This window comes from Pan paniscus, chromosome 15, assembly GCF_029289425.2.
Source record: "Pan paniscus chromosome 15, NHGRI_mPanPan1-v2.0_pri, whole genome shotgun sequence".
Taxonomy (NCBI): domain Eukaryota; kingdom Metazoa; phylum Chordata; class Mammalia; order Primates; family Hominidae; genus Pan; species Pan paniscus.
Window position 1 is genome coordinate 64,968,511 of NC_073264.2, and position 14,219 is coordinate 64,982,729.

Below are 14,219 nucleotides of genomic sequence, written 5' to 3' on the forward strand. Positions count from 1 at the left end.
GTGAGGTGCGCCTTTTATTTGGAACTTCAAGTGCCTTAGTAATACTGTAATCACAGCGCTAGAGGTAAGTGGGTGTCAAGTGACATCATCCTGGGTCCAAAGGGACTGAGTATGGGCTGGAAAACCAAACTGGCACCTGCAAGACGCAGTTCCAAGGATGCAGTTCGCAGTGAGTTTTCAGACCTGGATGATGTATGTCGCGTCGGACGACTGAGACAGCTCTCCACTTCCCCTCATCCAAGGGGAAGGAGGAACCCAGTTATCTGCATTAACAAACGCCTCCCCTTCTCTCCAGGTGACCCCAAGATCCGGACCACACTACGAAATACGGATCCAGATTTTAAAGGCCTTCGAATCCAAAGTCCTCGTTTTACAAAGAGCCCACGGGGTGAAATGACTTGCTCATGGTCTGGTAGCTAATCGCAGATCTGCTCTCTAACTCCTACTTCCAAGACCCAGGAATCTACGGGTGTTGGAGAAGACCCCTGCTGAAATCGTCCAGAAGAGCTTTTTGAGGGAACTTGTGGCTCCTGTTCACCCAGCCCCGGGTAAGAAAAGGGTCGTGAACCTGCATTGCGAGGTGGTCTCTCCCTCACACCACCTCTGATGTCCCAAAACACGGGGAGAAAGTAGCCCGCCCCGGGCTGCGGCGGGGCCTGCTGCTCCGCCCCGGCGCTGGCGGGCGCGCTCCACACTGGCCGCCGAGGGGCGAGCGCGGGACCCGGAGGCGGGCGGCGGGCGGGGAAGGCGCGGGGCGTGGTTTGCCGCTTTCCGAGCGCCAAGGAGCGGAGCGCGCTCAGCTGCGCCCAGAGCCTTCGGCCGGACCTGAAAAAGCGAGAGGGAGAGCGAGCAAAAGGCGCGATCCAGAGAGCCAGGCAAGCGGGGCGCCGACCTCGGGCGGCCCCGGCCCGCGCCCTTGCCCCTCGGCCGGGCGGACGGTGGGTGAGCGCGGCCGCGGGGCCCCAGCACCCCGGTGCGCCCCGGAGAGAGTGGGAGGGAGGGGAAGGGGCGGAGGCGAGAGAGGGAAAGGTCTCTGAGCGGGGGGCGGGGGCGGCGGGAGACAGGAACCGACCCGATGCCGGGGTCCGAGCCGGGCCACAGGAAACTTTGCTCGGGTGGGGAGAGCGGGGTGCGCGGAGGGCGCCGCAAACTTGTCAGCGGGCGGGGCGCTCCGGGGATTGGAGCGAGCGCCAGCGGGTGGCGTTTGTCTCTCCGGGTTCTTTGTGTCACCTCCGGGCCCCAGCCCGCCGGTCCGCCCGGCTCGGGCAGGCGCTGCGCGGGAGGCTGTGCCCGGGTGCCCCGGCCGCCCCCTCCCGGGCCCAGGCCCCGGCGCTCGGGGGCCGCTGATTGTTTTCATTCCTCGCGTCACGCCTGGGCGGGAAAGATTTTGAACGCCGCGTGAGCTGGAAGGCGGACAGCCGCGGCGCAGAGATTGCAGGATCGTGAGCGGTGCGGTGCTCGCCCCGGGGACCCGGGGACCCGGGAACCCGCGGGTCGGGGCGCACCAGGGCTGGAGAGGGCGCGGGGACGGGCGGCCCGGGCACTGGAGGGGCGGCGGCGGGTGCGGCAGCCTAGCGCCTCCGCGGGGGCGGGGGGGCGCTCCGACGGCCGGGATTATAATTCCATTTTGATTGCTTGGGGTCTTTGTTGTCTGAAATTGCCTTTAGGGTCTGACGGTGGCACCTTCTCCTCCTTAGGTTATTTTTCTTCTGTTGAAAAGGGCGGGGCGGGGGCTGTGTATGGAATCAGTGCTGCTGGGAACATTAGCGCCTTATCTGATGGACCTGAGAAGTCCTGTGTAGCATTCGCGCTTGTGGAAGCCTGCTGTTTCCGAAAGTTATTTCCCCCTCCCTCCGTGAAAGGGGGCGTCTGAGCTGGACGCCGCAGGCACGATTGTGTACAAGCACCGGCAAGTCGGAGCCAACCCGTGAGGGTTCTTTCGAGCCGCTCCACACTTGGCATCGCTTTTTTTTTTTTTTTGAGTTTGTTTTATTTGAAGCAACTTTTGTCTGCTTTTCTAGAAGTTCCGAAGGCTTCGTTGCAGATACTATGTGGCTATGCTAGGATGGGTTCGATCATTTTTAGAGGTGGGGAATACAATTAAACCATGCCGGGCTACACCTGGCCTTCTCACCACTCCAGTACCTGCCACTGAGACATCGTAAACATGTTCAGAGGAGAGTGTTCAGCTTTTATGGGATGAATATTTGGTGTGTTTTCATGCTTTAATGCATGACTCCTTCTCCAAGTTGTCTTTCTGGAAAGCTGTGGAGACTCTTAAGGGCTTTTCCTGAGATAATTACTGAACGGCTTTAGCCCGGCCAGCCCCCTGGGGCGGTGGGAACAGGTGTAATCCTCATTAAGTTTTTTCGTGGTGAAGAATGGAGATGTCAAAATAAGTAAAAAGTGGAAATGTTTAGGTCTTTGTCCACATGTTTGAATTAACAAAGCTTATCTGAATTTTTAAAAAATCAAACTCAAACCGCTTTTGGTCAGCTAGCCTTAAAATTGTTTGAAAAATCATGTGAATAAATTTACCCAATTAGAAATTTTTTAGCATTTCAGTGGATTCGTGTTAATTGTGTTGTAGGATATTGCAGAATGTTTAGAGAACTGAGTCACAATGAGGTTGTTCTGGGTAGTGCTCTCACTAGCATAAGGTGAGAGTTAATGTAAAATTTAAAAACGGAATGAATCACATTTTAATAAGGGAACGGGTGAAAAGCAATTGGTTCATTTTTCATTATTATATTTTTCATTACTTATATGTTTTAAATATATATTTTCAATAATTTCACAAAGTTATTTATTCATTTACTCAAACTCCTACATATACCAGCCACTGTGCTGGCTTCTGGGGATCTGAATAATAATAGTTACTCCTTATAGAATGCTTATTTTGTACCAGTAGATATTTTACATAGATTACCTTTTTACCTTTTTCATCTATAAGTATTTATTGAGTACCTACAATGTATTGTGCTGGGTGTTGGGGCGATAGTGGTGCACAAGACAGTCTTGATTCCTGCCCTTATCTAGGTGGGGAATCTAGGCAGGAAGTAAAATATATTGCTAAACTAATAGCAGGTTTTGAAAGGTAAATCATATCACATCATTCTTCTGTTCAAAACCCTCCATTGGCTTCCTATCTCTCTCTGAGTGAATGGCAAAGACCTGACAGTGGCTCCCAGAACAACCTCTTTTGGCTTCCCTGCCTCTCCATGCTGTGACTTTCCTATCTTATCTGTTGCTCTCCTCCCTACTCGAGTGTCTACAGCCAAACCAGCTTTCTTGCTGCATGAGGGCCTTTGGACTTGCTGTGCGCTGCCTGGAATGACCCCCTGTCCCTAGCTCCCATATCTCTAATGGCTCTTGTTGATCTGACCCCCTTCACTTCTTTACTTGATGTTATTTTCCCAGTGAGCCTTCACTAACCTCCAAATTTAAAATCACAGCCATCCTCGCGACTCCCATTCCTCCTTTCATAAGTTATTATTTTTCCTCCATAGCACTTATGGCTATATCATATGTTGCTTGTTTATTGTCTGTCTTTTTCAGGAGATTTTATATCCTTCAGAACTGTATCAGAGCTGTTTTATTCACTGTTACACCTTCAGAATCTGGAACAGTAACTGGCATATAGTAGGTCCTCAACAACTTGAATGAGTGTTGAGTGGAAAGAAGGGTACAACAGAGTGCTGGGACATAGAATAACCAAGGCCTCCTAGAATACTTGTGAGAAGGCCTCTAGGTGGAAGTGACATTTAACTGAGACTTCAAGATGAGAAGGAGCTAGCCATGTTGTTGTGGCATAAGAGGTTGTAGAGAGGAGACAGGCATGGAAGAAGATCCCGCCGAGAGATAGGATGCTCAAAGGCCTCCAGGCAGGAAAGAGCTAGGTGGTGTGTGGATTTATTGGAACTGAGACGTCATCGTGGCTGAGCACTGTCAAGGGAGGGTAGGACTAAATGACAGGGTGGAAATCAGGTATCAGATCATGCAGGGCCTTTCTGGAGAAATTAACATGGAATCCTCATATGTAGCCTATTAGCCGTTTTTATGGTTTAAGAAACTGGGCATCAGGGAGATTGAATAACTTTCTGAGATTATGCAGTAGGTGAGTGGCAGCGCCTAGAATACAAAGCCAGGCTCGCAGACTCTAACGAACCTGTATCTGACCACTATGCCAAAATCAAAAGACATAGTCCCTGTCCTGATGAAGCTGTTAGTCTAGTGGGAAGACAAGCTATTGCAGTATACACATGTGCTCCTGGGGGCTGTGGGAGGAGGGAAGCCCCTAGTTCTGCCTGGGAGTGGGACAGGCCAAATTGGAAACATACAATCATTTTTCCTTTTTTATTATTGTGAAATATTTCAGATTGGCAACATCTTAATTAAGAAATAATATTAAATACAATAGCCTATTCTCTGAGTCTTCACTGTATGTTCCCCTCCTTTTTTTCTTTTTAAAGACAAAATGCTTGCTTTCACATGTACAAAGGATCTGTGTCATAATGCCCCCTTTCCTACTTTCATCAAATAAAAGATTATGTCTGGAGTAGTGTAAATTCACTTATTTTATTTTTTCGAGACAAGGTCTCGTTCTATCACCCAGGCTGGAGTGCAGTGGTGTGATCATGGCTCACTGTAGCCTCTACCTCCTGGGCCCAAGTGATTCTCCCACCCCGGCCTCCCAAGTAACTGACTACAGGTGCACACTACCATGCCTGGCTAACTGTAAATTTTTTTGTAGAGAAGAGGTCTCACCATGTTGCCTAGGCTGGTCTCCAACTCCTGGCCTCAAGTGATCCTCCCACCTCAGCCTCCCAAAGTGCTGGATTACAGGCATGAGTCTGCCCTTGGCCTCGTGTTTACATTTGAGAAGTTTTTGACTTATGTATAGACCTGTGAAACTGTCTCCCTGTAGCTCCTTGCTATACCCTGAATCCCTCTTCCTCATCCAACCAATGATAGCTTTCTGTCTCTCTGGGTTAGTTTGTGTTTTTAGAATGTTATGTAAATGGAATCATGTAGTAAGTTCTCTTCTTTGCCTGGCTTTTGCTTAGCATAATTATTTTGAGACTCATCCACATTGTATCAATAGCTGATTTCTTTTTATTGTTAAGTAATACTCCATTGTACTGATAGACCCCAGTTCATGTATCTTTTCACCCATTGATAGACATTTAGGTTGTTTCTGGTTTTGGGCTATTAAAAATAAAGCTGCCATGAACATTATACACAGTCTTTGTATGCATATCTTTCATTTCCCCTGGGTAGATGTCTAGGAGTAGAATGACTAGATCCTATGGTAGGCATATGTTTAATTTTTCAAAGAACTACTATACTTTTCCAAAGTGGTTATATAATATAACCAGAATAGTCTATGACGGTTCCAGTTGCCCCAGATCCTTGCCAACAGTTGGGGTGGTTAGGCTTTTATAGCCATTCTGTTGGGTGTGTAGTGACACCTCATTGTGGTTTTAATTTCCATTTCCCTGATGACTAATGATGTTGAGCATCATTTCATATGCTTATTTACCATCCATTTATCTTCTTTGTTGAAGTGTCTACTCAAATTTTTTGCCCGTTTTCTTGCATTGTTTTCCTTCTTATTGAGTTTTGAGAGTTCTTTGTGTATTCTGGATGCAAGTCATTTGTCACATGTAAGATTTGCAAATATTTCCATTCAGTCTTATCTTAGTCCATTTTGTGCTGCCATTACAGAATACCACAGATTGGGTAATTTATAATGAACAGAAATTTATTGGCTCATGGTTCTAGAATCTGGGAAGTCTAAGATTGATGGGGCGACATCTGGTGAGAGCATTTTTGCTGTATCATTACATGACAGAAGGGCAAAGAGAGGGTGAGAAAGAAGCAAAATGGAGCTGTTTTATTATTTTTATTTTATTATTTATTTATTTATTTAAGACACAGTCTCACTCTGTCACCCAGGCTGGAGTGCAGTGACACAGTCTCAGCTCACTGCAACCTCTGCCTCCTGGGTTCTAGTGATTCTTGTACCTTAGTCTCCTGAGTAGCTGGGATTACAGGTGTGCGTCTCCACACCGGCCTTTTTTTTTTTTTTTTTGGATTTTTAGTAGAGACAGGGTTTCACTGTGTTGGCCAGGATGGTCTTGAACTCCTGGCCTCAAGTGATCTGCCCGCCTTGGCCTCCCAAAGTGCTGGGATTACAGGCATGAGCCACTGCACCCAGCCTATTTTTTTTTTGAGACAGTATCTCGCTGTGTTGCCCAGGCTGGAGTGCAGTGGCTTGATCTCAGCTCACTGCAACCTCTGCCTCCCAGGTTCAAGTGATTCTCCTGCCTTAGCCTCCTGAGTAGCTGGGACTCCAGGTGCGTGCCACCACTCTCAGCCTGATTTATTCCTTTATAAGGAACCCACTCCTGCGATGATGGCATTAATCCATTAATGACAGCAGAGCCCTCGTAACCTATCACCTGATAAAAGTTCCATCTCTTAATACTGTAATATTGTAACAGTATTGCCTCTTAATAATGTTACAATGGCGATTAAATTTCACCAGAGTTTTGGAGGGGACATTTAAACCATAGCAAATTTATTACATTCTCTTAACAATATCTTTTGAAGATACTGTTCTTAATTTTGATGAAGTACAATTTGTCAATTTATTCTTTATGGATTGTACTTTTGGTATTATATCTAAGAAATCTGCCTAATTCAAAGTCAAAAAGGCTTTCTCCTATGATTTTTTTCTAAAATTTTTATAGGTTTTGGTTTAACTTTTAGGTTCATGTACTTTAATTTTTGTTTATGGTGTGAATATGGGTGGAAGTTTACCCCACCTATGCCAGGAACATTTGGTAATTTTTGGAGACAGTGTCTGGAAACCATGTCTGGTATAGGGACGAGGGGCATTTGTTCCCAGCCATCTACTGGGCAGAGGTCTAGGATGCTGCTAGATACCCTACAGTGGATAGGTGAGATCCTCTCAATAGAGAATTATTCAGCCAAAGTGTTAGTAGTGCCAGGGTTGAGACACTCTAGGCTTGAGGTTTATTAATTTTATTGACCTCCATGAACCAGCTGTTGGTTTCATTGATATCGTTTAATATTTTTCTATTTTCCCTTTGATTGATTTTCACTCAAATCTTTATTTATTTTTCCCTTCTACTTTTGGGTTTAATTTGTTGTTATTCCAGTTTCCTTAGGTCATTGATTTGTGTCTTTTCTGATATAGGTGTTTAGTCTTTTGAATTTATTCCTCAGTACTACTTTAGTGACACCTCACAAATTTTGATATGGTGTGATTTTATTTGTATTTAGTTAAAAATACTTTTAAAATTGGCTGGGCGTGGTGGCTAACACCTGTAATCCCAGCACTTTGGGAGGCCAAGGCAGGCGGATCACGAGGTCAAGAGCTCGAGACCAGCCTGGCCAACATAGTGAAATCCCATCTCTACTAAAAATACAAAATTAGCTGGGTGTGGTGGCACATGCCTGTAATTCCAGCTACTTGGGAGGCTGAGGCAGGAGAATTGCTTGAACTCAGGGGGTGGAGGTTACAGTGAGCTGAGATCATGACGCTGCAGTCCAGCCTGGGCAACAGAGCGAGACTCTGCCTTGGGAAAAAGAGAAAACAAAGAAAGAAGCAAGTCACTATGTGCAGCCTGCACTAAAGGAGTGGACTCCACTCCTTTCCTCCCTCCTTTCTCTCTTTTCTTTCTCTCTCTCTTTCTCCCTTCTCCCCTTCCTTCCCTCCCTCCCTCCCTCCCTCCCTCCCTTCCTTCCTTCCTTCCTTCCTTCCTTCCTTCTTTCCTTCGTTCCTACCATCTGTCTGTCTGTCTAGCTTTGTCGCCCAGCCGGCTGGAGTGCAGTGGCACGATCTTGGCTCACTGCAACCTATGCCTCTCTGGCCCAAGTGATCTACCTGCTTTGGCCTCCCAAAGTACTAGGATTATAGGTGTGAGCCTCTGTGCCTGGCCTAGAAACTAATTTTCTTAAACTAAATCCACTAAATTATCATAGAGCAGACCATTGCTGTTATAGAAACATATTTTAGAATACTGCAGAGTATTACAATATTCAGAGCACCTGCACTTGGAGTACCCTCCCCTCCAGACAGGTTCTGCAGGGTGCACTGCCTCCTTTTCTTTCCTCTGGGCTGCATTAGGAGGAGGGAGGTGAATGGGGAGAAGGAATCAATCTTCCTGTGTTGACATTTTCCAGATCCTGAGAAACGTTGAGTTGAAAGGTAAGTGTGAAAGCATCTCTTTCTTTTGATGGTGTGTGAGATGAAAAGCACTTGCTAATAGCCCGTCAGGTCAAAGTAACACATTTGACAAAAAGGAGCCTCAAGCTTTTGCTTGTCAGTGTCCATATTTGATTGGAAATTTCAATCTGAGATTTGGTGCTTGGATTTTTCTAGAATTTGCCAATTACTTGTTGCTCTGGTTCCAGCTGACTTTTAGTCTCCCTTTGGGTACTACCACTGGGTGCAGTTTGTTATCAGTGAGTAGCTCTTCTCTATCGGGCTGTGTAAATGTACCCCTATTTAATTCATTCAACAAATTATTTTTTAAATACTTATTGAATCTGGGCTCTGACACACAGGTAAAAGTGAATGTCTCTTGCCACTTGTAAGCTGTCTAGAAGCAGAAAGGCCCATAAGCAGAGGAACATGCAATCAGTGGGGTAATTGGTAGTCACTGCAGTGGAAACATGAGCAGGGCAAAGCATGGTCAGCTGGAGCAGTGGTTCTCAAAGTAGGGTCCGGGGACCAGGAGCAGCCAACCTATTGAGTATAACCTTGACAGTGGGGCCCAGCAATCTGTGTTTAATAAGCCTTCTAAGTGATTCTGATGCATGCTCCAGACTGTGAACCATGGGCATAGAGGATTAGACAGTCTTTGAGATTTTTTCCAGCTCTTCAAGTCTATGCATATGGTTAAGAAATGTGATATTTACCACAGTGTTTTTTTTTTTTTTTTTTTTTGAGACGGAGTCTTACTCTGTTGCCCAGGCTGGAGTGCAGTGGCACAATCTCAGCTCACTGCAACCTTCGCCTCCTGGGTTCAAGCGATTATCCTACCTCAGACTCCTGAGTAGCTGGGATTACAGGTGCGCACCACCACGCCCGGCTAATTTTTGTATTTTTAGTAGAGACGGGGTTTCACCATGTTGGTCATGCTGGTCTCGAACTCCTGACCTCGTGATCCGCCCGCCTCAGCCTCCCAAAGTGCTGGGATTACAGGCATGAGCCACCGTGCCTGGCCCTACCCAGTTGTATTTTAAGAGCATTAGTTGGCACTAATATCATATAAAACATTAATTGCAATGTAGGCTGGGCACTGTAGCATATGCCTGTAATCCCAGCATTTTGGGAAGCTGAGGCGAGAGGATCACATGAGCCCAGGAGTTTGAGACCAGCCTGGGCAACATAGTGAGACCCCAATCTCAAAAAAAAAATTAGTTGGGCTATGGTGGTGCATGTCTATAGTCCCAGGTACTAGGGAGGCTGAGGTGGGAGGATCGCCTGAGCCTGGGGGATTGAGGCTGCAGTGAGCCGTGAGAGACACAGTGAGACCCCGACTAAAAAGAAAAAAAGTAATGTAGGTAAAACAAATTCAATTTTACTATATGTGTTGTTGAAGTGAGCACGTAAAACAAATTCAAAATGATACAGTTATGTTTGACAGTGGAGCAATAGTAAATTGGACTTAAAAAACTTTATTATGAAAAATTTCAAATATATTCAAAAGCAGAGATAATAGTAAAATGTACTATTGCATAACGATTACCCAGAATGAATATTATTAAATCCTGTCAATCTGGTTTTACCCATGTCCTCACATATCCCACCCGTGCTGGATTATTTTGAAGCAAATTTCCTACATCATATCATTTTATCCTTAAATAATTGGATTTTAAATTATTTGGGATATTAAAGTGCTAGAAATGAATTTGAAACCGAATCATATGTAGCCATTTCCTGGTTTCCCTTACATTATAGATAAAACTTATCTAGAGCTAATTTACACAAAAGGTGCATAAAACAAAACAACAGTTGGACACATGTACATATATTCGTATTTGCATAACAACTATTAAAAGTATATTTTTTTTGTTGTTGAGGCGAAGTCTCGCTCTGTCACCCAGGTGGGAGTGCAGCGTGGTGTGATTATGGCTTATTGCAGCCCTGACCTCCTTGGCTCAAATGATCCTCCAGCCTCGTGTTTTGATATTTTGTAGAGACCGAGATCTCACTGTGTTGCCCAGGCTGGTCTCAAACTTCTGGGCTCAAGAAATCCTCCTGCTTTAGCCTCCTAAGGGGCTGGGATTAGAGGCATGAACCACTGTGCCTGGCAAAAATAAGTATACTTGTCACTACCGTGAATACATTTTATTAAAACATTTTATTTACAGTCATTATGTTAGCAATATGTGCATTATACTTATAGATAATATTCTAGGATAGTAAGAAAGACTATACACGCATGCCCTGCCAAAGTTGAATTATTGCACTTGAAGGGGAAATTTTAATTTGAAAGGCAGGTTTTTAGGAAGGTAGATATTAGAAGGTTTTGGGGCAGTTTTTTTTTGTTTGTTTTTTTGTTTTTTTGGAGACAGAGTCTCACTCTGTTGCCAGGCTGGAGTGCAGTGGCGTGATCTTGGCTCACTGCAGCCTCTGCCTCCTGGGTTCAAGTGATTCTCCTGCCTCAGCCTCCTGAGTAGCTGGAACTATAGGCATGCACCACCACACCTGGCTAATTTTTGTATTTTTAGTAGAGGTGGAATTTCACCATGTTGGCCAGGCTGATCTCAAACTCTTGGCCTCAAGTGACCTGCCCGCCTCGGCCTCCCAAAATGCTGGGATTATGGGCCTGAGCCACCGTGCCTGGCCTTGGGGCAGATTTTTAACATATGTAAATTAAGAATTCTCACTACTCATTTCAGCAGTTATGTTGCCTCATTTGGAAAGAAAAGGTATTCAGCATGTGGGGATGCATAATACATGTTAAAAATCCGTTCGTCTTAGTCAATGTGCTCCATGGTGTCTTTTTTTCAAGGTTAGAGATAACACATTTAGTAGGAGATCAGGTTATGGGATAGTTCATGTTTGGAGAGGGGACAGAATTGATTTACAGACATACCACCTGTTTTCTCCTACTTTGGCTTTGGAGGACAAGTTGTAGTATCCTGAGGAAAAGCTGATTGTATCACTTATGACTGAGATTTTCATCTTTAGCCGCTTCTGTGTGATACATGAATTAATGGGTCATACCATAGGAGTTAGCTAATTTTCATTTTAAAATATTACTCAGAAGATATTTTTATCTTAATTGTACATTTCAACAACATAAATAAGCTGTTCAAGACTGTCTCCCATGCCTCCAAAACAAATAAAACCCCCCCACAACTCAAATGCATATAAGCTGTTACTATAGTATAATGGTGAGTTATAGCCAGTGTATGATGGGATTGTCGATAGAATAATGCATATTAGAGCTTTTAGTTCAAAAATTTGAGATAGTGATTCAGAAAGAAAAAAAAGGAATGATTATCATGAATTCTGTTTATTAGAATTCTGTTTATTAAAGAGTTAAAGATATGTTTTATTTATTTTATTATTTTTATTATCATTATTTTTTTGAGATGGAGTTTCGCCCTTGTTGCCCAAGCTGGAGTGCAGTGGTGTGATCTTGGCTCACTGCAACCTCCACCTCCCGGGTTCAAGCAATTCTCCTGCCTCAGCCTCCTGAATAGCTGGGATTACAGGCACACGGCACCACGCTTGACTAATTTTTTGTATTTTTCGTAGAAACGGGGTTAGCCAGGCTGGTCTCGAACTCCTGACCTCAGGTGATCCACCCGCCTCAGCCTCCCAAAGTGCTGGGATTACAGGTGTGAGCCACGGCGCCTGGCCAAGATGTCTTTTATTATTTGTACTTGTGTATTGGCAAAGAAAATAGGTTACTAAGCTTGCTCTTGTTAGAATATCCTTTGTAGTCACTCATTTGATGATGTTGAGTAAGAATCTTTCCTCTGTTAATACATCTTTGTTTAAAAGAAAATAAGTTACCTTTGTAGTCTTTGTACATTTTTCTTTGCAGAAAGTTTCCCCTCTGCTGGATAATAATTAATTTTATAAAAGTGTTTAATCCAGTACTGATTATATTCCCTTCTGAGCTGGATGAAGAGAAACTTCTGAATGTTTGTAACCACAGATTGATGATTTGGTTACAAAGACTCTCTGTTGGTGATGGTTTCTGAGAACTGGAAGGTAAGCTTGTTCCTTGGGTGAGTCATCATGTTGTCTTGCAGTCGGTCATGTGTTTTCTTAGCAACTGCTGTTGATTTCAGGTTTGAGCAGGGTGAGCATGTTTTGAAATGATCCAACAGATTCTTTTAGGTTATATATGGCTGCTAAATCTTATACACTTACTGTTACTATTATGTGTATCACAAGGAGTGAAAGATTGAATTCTTATTTTATCTCTACCTTCGAAATCTTTTCTCTTCTAATTTGTTTTTCAGGGGTAGTGAGGACTGGGAGTGGGGGTAAAAAAGGAGAAAAATAAATGAATCTGGGATATCATGAGTCAGCCTGTTTATGCCCCTGGACTAGAGCAGAACCAAAAGGACCTCCATGTGCTGATAGGGTTAAATATGATTTCCTGGGGTGTTGATCTTGAGTAATACCCCGTGTGCATACATTCTAAAGGAACAAGTGAATTTTAGAAATGTCTGTGGTATAGTGTAATGCTTGAAAGCTTGGGTTCTGAAATCAGTCTGACCCCTGGTTCAAATTCTAGCTTTGCCATATACTAGAGGTGTTATTTTGGGCAAATTACTTAACCTCTCTGAGTAGAGTTTCCTCACCTGTAAAAGTGAAACTAAAATCCCATGTACTTATATTACTGAGATAATACAGGTAACAGACAGCATAGTACCTATAGAACACATGGTAACAAATGCTAGTTATTACATTCAGTTCAAGGGTGCAGTACGCAAGGGGCTAGGTATCAGGTGTTTAGGGGACAGTCAGAAATGAATCATATATGAGCCCTAATTCTTCAGGAACTGGGGGAGATGGCCTTGTAAACAAGTCACTGTAGTATTATCTAGAATGGAAGAAGTGCCAACTGAAGTACAAGCAAGGTGCTGTGGGTGCATAAAGCAAGTGATGCCAGCTTTGGGGAAGTTAGGGCTAATTTTGTAAAACATTTGCCATTTGAGCTGAGGGTGTATTGCCAGGCCTAGAATGATGAGTAGGGCTTTTATGGGTGGAGAGTGGAGGAGAGTAGATTGTGGGCTGAAGAAAAGCACAGGGTTAATGGCAGGGTGTGGTGGGAGAGAAGGCTGGATAGATGATTTGTGGTTATATTTTGGAGGGTTTTTCACACACAAGTGTTCAGACTATATTCTCATGGCCAATGGGGACCCAAAGCAGGTGTTTGGTGTGAGCTGTGTTTCGCAATAATGTTTTGAAAGTGTATTAGAGAGGCAGGAGTCCAATTACAAGGATGTTTCAGAAATTCAGGTGAGTGTTGAAGACATTTGGAGAACAGAGTCAGAGGGGATTAAAAGGAGATAGAAGACAGACAATTCGAAACTAGGTGCCAAAGACAATGTTCATGCTATTACTTGAGAGAGAGAAAATACAGGAGGAGAAGGTATGGGATAAATTGGATATTCCAGCAATGGGGTGGGCTAATGGGTCTTGTGAACTCAAAGATTAGTGGGAGATCTATCCGGCAGTCGGAAATTCAGTTCTGAAAGAAGGAAGCTAACATTTTATTGTGTACCCACTGTGTATCAGGTTTTATGCTAAGCACCTTTGCAAATTATTTATTGGGAGCAGTTTTTTTTTTTTTTTTTTTTTTTTTTTGAGACAAAGTTTCGCTCCTGTTGCCCAGGCTCAAGTGCAGTGGCGTGATCTCAGCTCACTGCAACCTCTGCCCCCTTCCCCCACCACCTCCGTTTCAAGCGATTCTCCTGCCTCAGCCTCCCGAGTAGCTGGGATTACAGGTGCCCGCCACCACGCCCGGCTAATTTTTGTATTTTTAGTAGAGATGGGGTTTCACCATGTTGACCAGGCTGGTCTCAAACTCCTGACTTGAGGAGATCCACCTCGGCCTCCCAAAGTGCTAGGATTACAGGCATGAGCCACCATGCCTGGCTGGAGATAGTATTTTTAAGATGAAAAAGTAGGGGCTCAGAAGAGGCGTGAT

General features: G+C 44.4%; 1 protein-coding gene across 9 annotated transcripts in view; it reads left to right on the forward strand.

The window, feature by feature from the left end:
* The first annotated feature begins 717 nt into the window (after positions 1 to 717).
* SYNE2 (spectrin repeat containing nuclear envelope protein 2) overlaps positions 718 to 14,219 on the forward strand; it is a 368,901-nt gene continuing 355,399 nt past the window's right edge. For 7 of the 9 annotated variants that reach the window (XM_034937678.4, XM_034937679.4, XM_034937680.4 and 4 more), the window contains exon 1: positions 724 to 938. The gene's annotated coding sequence lies outside the window, so the exon portion shown is untranslated. Of the gene's footprint in view, positions 943 to 14,219 lie in introns of all 9 variants that reach the window. The other 2 variants (XM_034937677.4, XM_055097685.3) reach the window with 2 other exon arrangements.